Raw genomic sequence first — 14,036 nt, 5'->3', positions numbered from 1 at the left:
CCGCACCGTGAGCAGAAAATGGAGCCCCTTGTGGGTTTTAAGGAGAGAGCAAAGAGTATGCATTTAACCCCCACAGAGTCTGTGCCGGGGAAAAGGAAGAGAAGGACTGAGCCTACTTCACCTGGATAACGCTATGGCTGAAGAGAGCAAAGGGAATAGTGGGACAGGAGGAAATGGGGCTGAAGCTAAAAGAGGTGAAAGAAAAGAGGGACCATGGAACAAAACAGCTGCCTCTGGGCTGACTGGTGTGGACCCCTGAGATCTGGCCTCCGGGCTTAGTGAACAGAGAACCCTCCTTGAAATCAAGAAAACTTGGGCCCTTCCTATGGCATATATGTATATAACTCAGGAGACCTGAGTTTTGTCCCCGCTCTGCCACTAACTGTATGACCTTGGTCAGCTTACTAATTTTGTGGTCTCTCCCCTCATTTTAGCTTTTATTTTATCCTCAAAAGAACATAGGGCAGTAGGTGCTATCATTGTCTCCATTTTACAGATGAGAAAATTGAGGCGATCAGAGATTTAGTTACAACCAGGGTCAGGAAACTCGTCATTGTATGAGGTTAAGTTTTTTTAACTTGTCACTTTCTGACTTCTGGGACAGCACTCTATTCACCTAGCTGCCTCTCTAAGGTCCTGTGACCTGGGGGAAAAGGGGAAGAGGGAGACTGGGAAAAGAAGGGAGACAGTCAGACAGAAGCAGAGAGACAGAGACAGAGAGACATATACACACAGTGTTTGTATTCACACACACATAAGTACCAAAATGTAAAGGACCTATACCTGTGATTTCATTGCTACTTCATTACACTGGTTACCTTAAACTTGAAGCTATTTCAAACTAAAAAGTGTTTATCACATGAACCACTGTTCTAGCTACATCTCTCTAATTCTATACTTACAAAGCAGATATTTTTTGGAAGTCAGTTGTAGAATTTTGAGAAGTTTTATCTTATCAGAGTTCTAACATATTGAAGTACTTCTGATACTGTCAGTCAACAAGTTAACAATTTCTCTCAGCTTTCTATCATCTGAAAAATTTGAAAATCATAACATATATGACTTTTGATAAATCATTGATTAAAAAATACTGAGCAGAACAGAGTCAAGGACAGATGCCTGTGGCAGTCTACTAGAAATCCCTCCCAGAATGATTATGTGTCTGGTCATCCAAACAGTTTCAAATCCATCAAATCATATTGTCTTCTTGCCTATAGCTCCCAATGTTAACACAAGAAGCTGTAACTTTGTGAGATGTTATACTGAAATCCCCATATACTATAATTATCTACAGTATTTACCTATCACAGAGCCCTGAATAGAGTAAGGACTTAGGAAATGGTTTGTTGAATTGAATTGAATTATTCCAATCCCATGGTAGTTCTTAATGTCAGTCCTCATTATAGGACAGACTCTTTTTTACAACCCCATAATCTGAAGTCTAGTGACTGTACACTAATTAGAGGGGGTGGCCATGGTTACTGAAGTCTTAGGGAGGAGTTCCTGATTGCTGACTTCCCAGCTCTCCTCAGGTCTGCCCAAGGTTTTGATAGATGGCCACAGATAAATGTCATTTTCAAATTATCACTTTCAAAATATCCTGAGCCTAAGAGAATATGAGACCTTGTTCTGGATAACATTAAAGCCATATTCATAATCAGTCACTCAGCAAATATTTACACAGAGCCTACTATATACTGTGCTAAGCTAAGAAAAGAAGGCAAAAGACAGTCCTTGATATCAAAGTTCTCAAAGTGGGAGAAACAATGTGCAAGAAACTACATACAAGCAAGTTGTACACAGGATAAATCTGAAAAAATAAACAAAGGGAAGGCACCAGCATTCAAGGAGACTGGGAAAGACTTCCTACAGAAGGTAGGATTTTAGCTGGGACTTGAAAGAAACCAAGAGGTGGAAAGGAGGAAAGAAAGCATTCCAGGCTTGGAGGGACAGTCAGTACAAATATCCAAGTGTGCACATTTGTATGTATGACTACATACACTTGCCACACACCTTACCTCAAGAAACTGAGGTGAAATTGGGGGTCCAAATTCCAAAGAATTGAGTCACTCACCCAAGTAACCTCAGCCCAGTTAAGAGGCCATGATTCTGATCACTCTAATGGGAGAAGTAAAAACTTCAAACACCAAGAGGTGCAAAAAATACAGGCTCTTTATGCAAGATTTCAAAGGAGTCTCTTTGAGAGGACTGGAGAGTGCTGAACTTGAAGTCAGGAAAACCAGAGTTCAAATCCTGCCTCAGATGTTTATTAGCTGTGTGACTCTGAACAAGCCATTTAATCTCACTCAGCCTCAGTTTCTACATCTGTAAAATGAGAAAACAGAATCTACCTAACAGATAATATATATCCTTAACAATATATGTAATATATAATATATGCAGATAATATATCTAAAGGGCTATGTAGATGTAGATATCATCATCATTATTGAGCATTCAGTATGAAGATTCAGCTCTTAAATGAGGTAAAAGGATGGAAAGAGAGTAAGTCCAGGGCACATACCTTTCAGTTCTCAATGTCCAAGTCTCATAAACCTTCCTTCACAAAGCACACTAATCTCCATGGCATGGACCTTTCAGTACTTACCTCTTTCCAGCATGAGCCCAAGAGGCTTTTAGAGAAGATAGGGGGATAAGTCTATTACATACAGCTTTGCACAGTCTAATTCCCAATCTGTTTGGGTTCTTAATTACATTTTCCTTAATTGCAGATAGTACTTCTGTACATTGCCTTTATATCTTTTACTGCAGGAAAATAACTCATGATGAGGAGACACCAATTTGTGGACATTTCAAAAAGAAAAAAAAAGTTTTTAAAATAGTGTTTACCTCAGATGACCAAGCAGACCTATTCTATCTCTAGTTTATTTAAATATGATTCTGAGATAAGCCATCAACCCATTATAGAGAAATTATTATGAGAAGCTTCCACGCTAAATGCTAAATAACAATAACTAACCATTTACAAAGGACTTAAGGTTTACAAAGCATTGTTCAAACATTATGTCATTTGAGTCTCACAATAACCCTGTAAAAGAGATGCTACGGGTGACATTATGCACATTTTCTAGATGAGGAAACTAAAACTCAGCTTAAAAGATCTGTCCTTGGTCACACAGTAAGGGGTAAAAGGTAGGATTTGAATCCAAGAATTCCTGACTCCAAATTCAGCCTTCTATTCACTGTTCCTCTAAAGAGAAAAAGAAATCATAAGATCTCAGAATCCTAGAGTTGGTGGGACCCTCAGAGATTTTCTAGTCTAAACCCTATATCAAGCATGCCTGATATGATGGAAAGGGTCAGAGGAACCAGGAACTACATAGTACCTGTGGGACCCTGGACAAGTCACCACAGACTGAGGTCTATGGACTTTTGTTTCCTCACTTATAAAATGAGGAGGTAAGATGAGATAGTGAGTAAGATGGATCCTAGAGATCTGGGATACATCCTAAATCACAATCCTAAGAGATTAACTAAGCTCAGCTCGAATACCTACAATGCTAGGGAACTATCCACCTTCTGGGAACTGAAATCAGATAGCTAGATATTGGATGGTTAGATTGGGTAGCTAGATCAGGAAGTTCTTCCTTATATTGACTGATCCAAAGTTCACCTCCCTGTAACTTGTCCCCATTTGTCCTGATATCCCACAGGACACATCTAATCCTTCTTCTTCAGGACAACCCTTTGAACAATTGAAAACAATCCTGTGACATGATTGCCATGATATCTCTTCTCTATCCTCATCACCCTCCCCTGGATATAATCAAGTTTTTTAGTGTCTATCCTAAGATGTAATGCCCACATACTATAAAAAGAAAAGAATACCAAGTTTATCTATTCCCTGATGGAAGTAATTGTTTCCCTTTTAGTTTTTAGGGAAAGTAAGACTATTAAAGCAGAGCTGAATTTGTAAAAGCAACCTGCTGCTATAGGATACCCAATTCCACCAACTTCCCTGCTGTTTATATGTTTGCTCTGTGTTGTTTAAAAAAGCATTATCACCCCTTTCATGTCCTGCAACCAGCTATTTCTCAAGCAAATCAAACAGTATTTGGTCAATTGGAAATGACAAGCTGCTGAAAGTAACCAAGTACCACTCTAATTAATGTTCTTGGATGTTGTCATGAAACATCCTGGAAACAATGAAGTCATTGGATCTACATCAAGAGAGATAGAAAACTGGGACTTTACGCAAAATCTCCCAGAGGCCTTCTTCCTTCACATTGTACCTAATAGTCACGTCACTAAGCCTTACCTGATATGCTCTTTCCAAGCTGTTGAGAAGAGTTGGGCTAAGATTGAATCTGTTAAACGTAAGACACAGGCTCATCATAGATTTTCCCCTATGGTATCCCTCCATGCATAATTCAGGACAACATAACAAGCATAGCTAAAAACAATAGATGCTTTCTATGCTGCTTTCTTGAATGGGACAGCTGATCCAGCTGATCAACAGAGCCCAGAGATATAGAAAGGAAATTTTCTTGGAGTCCAGGCTACTATAACTTCTATCTCTGGTGAAAGGGATGGGGATAGGGAGAGGTTAGGGTGAAGGTTTTTGTTTGTCATGGTTTCCAGTCCCTTCACTATTCTGGTAGCCATCTTTTAGACATGTTGAATTTCTCAATATCTTTTCTAAAATGTGGTTCCTAGAATTAAACACAATACTCTAGATATGGTCTGTGTAAGGCCTTATTAAAGGAATAGAGAATAGTTAGGTTGTAGGAAAGAAGACTTAAAGGAAATATGAGATCTGTTCAAAAGTATATGAAGGGACCAAATGTGGAAGTAGGATTATACCTGCTCTGTTTGGAACCAAACATCTGTCCTCTCTACCCATACAACCACCATCTTCATTCAGATCTTCCTCACCTCTTGTCTGGACTATAAAAAATGGCCTTCTAATTAATTTTCCTGCCTCAAGTCCTCCTCCTTTCCAGTCTTCTCATATAGCTTCCAAAGTCATTTTCCTAAAGTATGGATGTGATTGTGTTACTCCCCTAACTCAATAAACTGCAATAGCTCTCTGGGAGCAAATAGAAACTCCTCTGTTTGTCATTTAAAGTTCTTCACAACCTAGCTCCAGCCTACCTTATAAACCTTATTGCATTTTTTGTGCATAAAACCAGGCACAATAAATATTTGCTAAATTGAATTGAATTGATACTCAACCTAGAGGGCGCCACAGGGACCCAGTTGGCAGACAGTCATAATTGCCATGTGTGGCCTTTCCTGTTCCAAGTTTGACCAGCTGCACACCTAGGATCGAGTCTCAATGAATATCAATGAAAGAGGTGATGAATGCAGCTTAAAAAGGAAAGAATGGAGAACCTTTTGTCTGAGCTGACTGAAGGGCTCTCAGCTGTGTTTTGAAGTGTCTGACCTTGTTAAATCACTGTCTGAACTGTGCTTACTCATTTCATCTAAAAGGTACAAAGACTTCTCCTATGTTCTTGGGTGGCTTTCCTTCTCAATGCTGGCTATGGGGTGACTATGCCTCCCTCATGAATTTCTGTGAACATTCACAATAGGGGCTCCCATCAAGTTTATTTATGCATCTGGTGATAGACAGCCTCTCCCATGAGGGAAAGGTTTTATACTTCAAAAGCTGTTTCCTATGGGTGTCATCACTGAAGAGTAGCCTGGCTGCTTCTCTGAGAAAGAAATTCTCATGTTACAGGATCACCAAATTTTCAAGTTGGAAATGACCCTAGAGATGATAGCCTCAAAATCGGAGTTGGAGAGAACCCCAGAAACTACCTGACCAAGAATTCTGGTCTGTAACATACCCAACTGGTGGTCACCCAGTCTTTGCTTGAACCTGTGAGAGGTCAGTCAATTCCACTTGTGAATAGCTCTAATTGTTAAAATGTTTTTCCTTATATCAAATCTAAGTCTACCCTTTTGGTTTCTACCCTTGGCTTCCACTCTTGTCCTTGAGGCACAAAACAAACATCTCTAATAACTAATGCAAATATTGTATTTTAAGGTTCACAAGTTGTTTTATATATCTCATTTGATCTCCTTTGAAGCTTTTGGTGCAGGAGTTCTGACTTCACTGTTTTCCTCCAGTTCCATGCTTTGCTCCTTTTTGTCCCCAAAATAGGAGTGTAATGTTGAATCTTCTGTCTGCTTTGTTTCCTTTGCCTGCTCATTTTGCCACTCAATTACTTGACTTTTGGGCTTTTTGCCACAGTAGGACTCTGCCACCAGACAGGGGAGCTTTCGTCCCAAACACTGGGGTTTCTCAGCTGCCAGAGGTATTAGATGGGTGCCCTCTCTGAGGTCTCCACACACTCTGGCAAGCTGAACACACACCCCAGGACCTCCACCCTAGACTGAAATCCAGATCCAAGCAGGTTAAAGCCAGAGCAATTACCCCTCAGCCTGGTGCTTGGTCCCCCTACACTCTGCTGGCCAGGAGCTGAAGCTGCCACGTGGCACTGGCTGGCTGTGCTGGCATCTCAGCAGCTTCTCGCCCTGGGAGTAAAAGCCACGTACTCCCACTTACTGGTCCCAAAGTCCAGACTGCACTGACCTCTCACTTTGTCCTTCACATCTATGTGTTGATAAATCTGGAAACAGCCACCACTGCTGCTGATCTGGAGTCCCTCTGGCTGGTTGCTGGTCAGGCCCGCCCTGGGGCTAAAGCCTCAGCGTGGGGCTGGGCTTGGCCCTCATAGTGCTGTGCTAGATTCCTGCCGGCCTGCTGGACTGTCCTCAGCGGGAGGGTAACTTCTCTGTGTCATTTTGTGGGTTCTGCATTTCCAAAGTTTGTTTAGAGTCCCCTTTTTACATGGGTTAGGAAAGGTGGAAGCCGGAGCTGCGGGAATGTCGTGCTTCTATTCTACCATCTTGGCTCCACCCCTCCATCTCATTTGATCTCAAAAACCATGGGGGGTAGGTGCTATTTTATTATCTCTGTTTTAGAGGTGAGGAAACTGAGGCTGTCAAGGATCACAATGCTAATAAGTTTCTGAGGCAGTATTTGAACACAGGGCTTCCTGATACTACATTCAACACTATCCACACTAGCTATCTGATCCCACTTCTGCAGGAAGTTCAAATCCATGAAGACAGTTATTAATTGCCCCCCAAGTCATTTTTTCTCTACACTAAAATTCCTACTTCCTTCAACTGATCCTCACATGACATGATCTTAAGGCCCTTCATCTTCCTGACCATCCCTATCCAGATAGTCTTCAGTTTTATCAATATACTTTGATAAACTTACATAGCCCTCCATATGTGGTATGACTAGAGTAGAGAATATGATGGGACTATCAAAACTCTTGCTATCCCGTAGGCAACTATGGGATAGGGAACTGGGTCTAGAATCAGGAAGACTTGTATTAAAATCTGGACTCAGACACTAGATGTGTGATCCTGGACAAGGTACTCTCTGTCTACCTCAGTTTCCTCAACTATAAAATGGGGTTAATAACATTACCTCCCTTCCAGGATTGTTATGAGGACCAAATGAGATCATGTTGGTTAAACACTTAGCATAGTGTTTGGCAAATAATAAATACTTGTTTCCTTCCCTCCTTTACAGATATAATAGCTTGCTTAAAACTATCTAAGAGGTCATTTAGCTTTTCTGGATGTTTTATCATACTCTTGAATGTTCAGCTCCCAGTTTGATAAAACCTGGAGATCTCTTTAGTTCTGCTATTTAGTGAATCCCCCTTTATCTCATATTTCTGATGTTGCTTTTTTGAACCCCAGTGTAAGATAAATTTCAAATTAAAGAAAACTATATCTATTACAAAGACTTTGTTTTAGGGGAGATTTTCTGTTGGGAGGGCAAGGTAGTAAAAGGATACAACAATAACAACATCCAAAAAAGGACAGGGGAAAAAAAAAGAAAAAACAAGGGAAGGCAAGAAAAAGAAAGATAAGAAAAGGGAAAGCAAGAAAAGGGAAGGGAAAACAAAGGAAGAGAAGGGGGAAGGGAAGAGGAGAGGAGAGCAGAGGAGAGGAGAGGAGAGGAGAGGAGAAAAAATCATTAAGGCATTTTTTTTGAAATGGAAAGAAAAAAATAAAAGGAAGACAAGAAAGAAGATCAGACAAGTGGGATAGCTTTGAAAGCTAAAAACTGATGTTAGCATAACCTCAAAAAGAAAAGAAATAGTATAGTCCTAAAGTTCCTTATATATATATAAAGTTCTCTGTTCTATGATGCATAGGCAAATGTCCTTTCTATTTGGAGCTTGATAAGTTAACAATAAAAATAAAAATTAATTTTAAAAAATTAAATTGGAATTGAATAAGCTCTTCTGGAGGCATAGCCTACATGTGTATTCCTGCCTCCCTTTTATGAAGGATAGGAGGGATAAGACTGACATCATCCATATCCTCCAGGAGAGGTCTCTAGTATCTGCCCACAGTACACACAGCAAACATGTCCCAGTTGTAAGATGTGATTGTTCACTCTACAAAGTCCCTGTTTGCCCCAGAGCAGCATTACAGGGATACGTCCTAAAGTGCAAGATAGAGAAGTCAGATTGTGTGCCTTTTGAATTCCTCCTCACTACATGGCAGTTGGAGTCTAAAAAGATACTGAGACAATGTCTCAAGACACAGAGAAAAAAAGCAGGAGAATAGTGATTTCCTTCCTTAGTGGCTGTCAAAGGAACTCAGTAGAACAAGTCAGTGTTTCCCCAATGCCAACGCCACATATAAATCTCATTCTTTTCCCTATTCACATTAATGCTTAGAATATGAACCTGTGGTCATGGCAGTTGCTTAAGAGTAGCCTCCACTGACAGAGGGAGGGGCACGGGGAAAGTAAGGGGCGAAATTTACATAAATTTATATTTAAAAGGAATACCAAGTTGTACATACTTGATTTGCAGTTTTATGTGCAACTTTTTTTTATTATTATTATGCTGTTCTGGAAACGTTTGTTTTATTCCACAAATTAAAAATTAAGAAAAGAGTAGCCTCACCAGCATAATGTTGATTGGAAGGTTGCAAAAGGATGTATTTTTATAGGTGTCTCCATCCCCACTTCACACTTCATTTTGCTGGAATATTTGGTAAAAGCTAGATTAACATGGTTGGTGAATTTGCTTAGGCCCTCAATACTCCTCAAGGGTAGAATAGCAAAAGGAAAAAGGAAGGAAGCAGATTGGACTCTGGTTGCAGAAAGCAGACCAACTGTTGCTGTTTTAAATCCCCACTGATTTACCCTTCCCTGCAAGCAGCATCATGATCGATAGATGCTGGGACATTAACAGGACAGCAGAAAGGAGGGCTAGTAGTGACTTGGCTCCCCTATGAAGTTTCTTCTATCTGAGGCCAGACCAACATCCCTACACAGATACCACTGTTTGCAGGGAGGAATCATGGGCTTTCAGATTCATTAGATCTTGCATATCTCTTAACCCCTAGTTGATAATGCTGCCATTGGTATGGTAATTTTGGAAATGGAGAGGAATATAAACTAGCTGGTCAATGAATAGCAAACAGGACTGGGAACCAGGAAGACTCATCTTCCTGAGTTCAGATCTGGCTTCAGACACTTACTACCGTGTTTCCCCAATAATAAGACACTGTCTTATTATTTTTTTTTGGACAGAAAAACACCAGAGGGCTTATTTTCAGGGGAGGGCTTATTTTAGAGGAATCTTACACAGTAAGGGGAGGGCTTATTTTCAGGATAGGTCTTATTATCGGGGAAACACGGTAGCTGTGTGACACTAGGCAAGTGACTTCACTCCATTTCTTCATCATTTTTCCTGTAAAATGAGCTAAGAAAGAAATGGCAAAGCTCTCCAGGATCTTTGCCAAGAAAACTCCAAATGGGGTCATGAAGAGTCAGACATGACTGAACAAGAGAATGATACACCGGGGCGGCCAGGTAGCACAGAGAGTAAGAGCACCAGCTCCAGTATCAGGATGTCCTGGGGATCGAATCCTGGGCATAGACACTTAGCACCCACCCAGAAACACTTGGCCGTGTAACCTAGAGCAAGTTACTTAACCCCAATTGCTTAGGGGTGGCCAGGTGGCTCAGTGAGTAAGAGCACTGGCTCCAGTGTTGAGATGACCTGGGGATCAAATCCGGGCTTGGATACTTAGTACCATACCCAGAAATAACTGGCCGTGTAACCTTGAGCAAGTTACTTAACCCCAATTGCTTAAAAAAATTTTTAAAAAAAAAGAGTATGATACACCATACTAGATAACAGTATTTGCTTATTCATATATATTTTATATATTATATATGACCATATATAATATATCTATTTATATATTTGTTCTGCCTCCTTCCAATTTAATTCATACTTTAGGACCTTCATGCATAAGAAAAATCCCCAGATTTTTCAGAGCAATCCCCAGAAGCAGATCCTGGGTTCCAGAGTGGAGCCTCGTGGTTCCACTTGGCTTATTTAGACTATCAGACTATCAGTTTAGACTATCATTTAGACAGTGAAACTGTCTGCTCTACGCCAATATTTCCTTCATCTGCTAAGACAGTGCTACATGAAGCTTCTCTCTGGCTTTTTATGTTGAATCCCTTTTATTGACTCAATAGGAACTGGGGGATAAAATTATAAATGGGATCAGGGAGGAAGGGAAAAGGGAAGATTTTTTTTTTCCCAATTAACTTTATTTCTTTCAAGTCTGAGTAAACTCTTAGCAAGAGCAGCCAGGTTGATCTGATTATGGAAAGTATTAATCTCCTCATCAAAGGAGAGCTGGCTGAAGGTTACGAAGCAGCTGGCACGTTCCTCTGAAGGGTTTCTGCAGCCTGGGCCCTCCTGGCTTCTTCCCAGGACACAGAAGATCAGAGTGATAACTGTGTCTTCTCCCTACAGGACAGAGCAGGATCTGGGCAACAGCTTGGGACAGGCATTTCATATTCTCATTGAATATCTTTGGAAAATTAAGTGGTTTGTGTTTTTCCAGTGGGTTCAGAAATTACATAAGTGTCTAAGTAAGATCTTAAGTTTGGAAACTCATTCCTGACCAGAGGACCAAGTAATGAGTGATGATTTTTTTGGCATATAACTAAGGTGTAAAGGGTCTGTGATTGGTATCAGTGGGAGGAGTAACAATGCTATTGAAGTCACAGGACCTTGGAAGGTAGAAGAGGCAACAGGGGAGCTACAGACATGAGCACAGACAGATATGGGAAACCAAAATGACAGAACAACCAACGCTTGTAGCATCATCTAAGGCTTACCTAAAGCTATTCAATTTGGGTTCTTTCAAAGACAACCTAGAGACAGGTTTTCTGCAACACGTTGAAGCAGGAAGTTCCCAAAATAAGCTGTATCTCTACTATTGGAACAAATCGACAATCAGGAAGACTCATCTTCATGAGGTCAAACGCAGCCTCAGACACTTACTAACTGTGTGACCCTGGGCAAGTCTCTTCACCCTGCTTGCCTCAGTTTCCTCATCTGTAAAATGAGCTGGAAAAGGAAATAGCAAACCACTCCAGGATCTTTGCCAAGAAAACCCCAAATGGGGTCACAAAGAGTTGGACATGACTGAAAAACAACTCAGCAACAACAAAGCCCTGCTATTATAACCCTAGGAATGCAAGGGACTTTTAGCACTCATTTGGGCTACTTGTCTCTAACTAAAGCCACTTCCTATACACCTTCTGTTTTCCGGAAGGCAAAGGAGACAAAAGATTAGGGAATTATATTATATTGGGGAATTAAAAGCCCATTCAAATCTATCCTGGTAGGCACTGCGTAATATTGGCTTCAAAGCCAGAAGAAAGACATGGGTTCAAATGCCATCTCTGAAACAAAGCACCTAAGCAGGTGACCCTAAGCAGGTGCTATTGAACCTTATTGTTGCAGGTAACTTTTTGAGGCTACAAGCTGCAGAGAAGGTTCCAACATGCTTTGATAGAGGTTTGCTCACCCCAGAATTTCCTATATACTAATGAAATCATAGATCCAGTCTCTGCCTATCTAAACCATCATTATTTTTTTTTCTTCCATTGAACGAGCATTTATTAAGTGCCTACTGGGTACCAGGCACTGTGCAGGGGATACAGAAAACAAAAATGATAGTGCCTGGCCTCAAGGAGCTTATATTCTTAAAGATGATAAAAGGTAGGAGGTTCTTTGTAGAAGAAGTAAAACTGTGGTAGAAAGACTGAGCTTCCTACAGTGGCAGGCTCTCCCAAAAATTCTAGACACTGTAGATACTTAATAAATGCTTGTTTCTAGACCAAATCAATTTTCCTGGGTATAAAATGGTTGAATCTATTTAGGGAAATATATTCCCCATCAATTCAATGGAAGACATCTCCTTCCAATTGCTTCCAGGACAAAATATAAACTCCTCCATTTAGCTTTTTTTATTCTTTTTTTTTTTTTAAAGCAATTGGGGTTAAGTAACTTGCCCAAGGTTACATGGCCAGTTTTTTTTGTGTGGGTATTAAGTATCTGAGGCTGGAACCCATCCGGGTCCTCCCAACTCCCAGACCAGCATTCTTACTCACTGCGCCACCTAGCTGCCCCTCCATTTAGCTTTTAAAGCACCACCAACTTGGCCTTGATCTATCTTTGCAGCCCCACTGGGCATTAGTCCCCTTCCCATGCCCTGTAATACAGATAATCTAGCCTCCTCTCTATTCCACACACATGACATTCTATTTCCTATCTCCATACCTTTGCACTGACTGCTACCCACACCTGGAATGCACTCCCTCTTTACCTCTGCTTCTTAGAGTACCTCTTTTCCTTTAAGATGCAACTCAGGCACCAAGTTCTTCATGAAATCTTCCCTGATCCCCCTCATTGCTAGTGCCCTCTTTCTCAAGCCACTTTGTATTTAACTACTTTGTTCATGCTTGTGTTTATGCATTTTATATTTATAATATATATTTTATATGTGCTTGTCTCCCCCACTAGCACAAGTAAGGATTATTTCCTTCTTTATACCTGTATTCCCAGAATTTAGCACAATGCCTGGTACATAGCAGGCAGTTAAGAAATATCTATTGCGGGGCAGCCAGGTAGCACAGCAAGTAAGAGCACCGGCTCCAGTGTCGGGATGACCTGGGGATCAAATCTGGGCTCAGATACATAGCACCCACCCAGAAACACCTAGCCGTGTAACCTTGAGCAAGTTACTTAACCACGATTGCTTTAAAAAAAAAAAAAAAGAAATACCTATTGATTGTTGCCTGACTTGCCCAAATGCAGACCTAAAGAAAGAATGTATGCAAAAATATTTATAGCAGCTTTTTCTGGGGGCAAAGAATTAAAAGTTGAGGGAAAGCCCATCAGTTGGGGAATGGCTGAACAAGTTGTGGTATGTGATTTTCATGGAATACTATTGTACTATAAGAAGTGAGAGGATGCTTTCAGAAAAACCTAGAAAGACTTGTATGGGCTGATACAAGGTGAAATGTACTGTGTACAAGGTAACAGCAATATTGTAAGATGATCAGCTGTGAACGACTTCGCTATTCTCAATAAGACAACAATCCAAGACAGCTCTGAAGGACTTATGATGAAAAATGCCATCCATTCCCAGAGAAAGAACTGATGGTGTTTGAATTCAGATTGAAGCATGCTTTTAAATTTTCTTTATATTTCTTGAGGTTTTTTATCCTTTCTTTCACAACATGACTATTATGGATATGTTTTGCATGACTACACATGTATAACTTATATTTAATTGCTTGCCTTCTCAATGGGGGTGGGGAGAAAGGGAGAGAATTTGTAACTCCAAATTTTAAAAAGGAATGTTAAAGATTGATTTTACATGTAACTGGGGAAAATAAATTACTAAATAAAAGCTAAAAAAAAATAAAGGATACCATCATGATGATAATGATGATGATAGTATTTTCTAGTACTTGAAGATTTGTAAAGTGCTTTATAAATATTATCTTATTTGATCATCATAACAACTGTAGAAGGTAGATAGTATTATTCTCCGCATTTTAAAGATAAGGAAACTGAGTCTGAGAACAGTTAAGCAACTTACAAGAGAGAGGTTGAGAACTGGATGTTTAGATTTGAGACTCA

The sequence above is a fragment of the Petaurus breviceps genome, unplaced genomic scaffold (genome assembly GCF_028583685.1).
Source record: "Petaurus breviceps papuanus isolate PSGF00001 unplaced genomic scaffold, PetGlider_PUasm1.0 140, whole genome shotgun sequence".
NCBI lineage: Eukaryota > Metazoa > Chordata > Mammalia > Diprotodontia > Petauridae > Petaurus > Petaurus breviceps.
Note: the sequence above shows the minus strand (reverse complement) of the source record.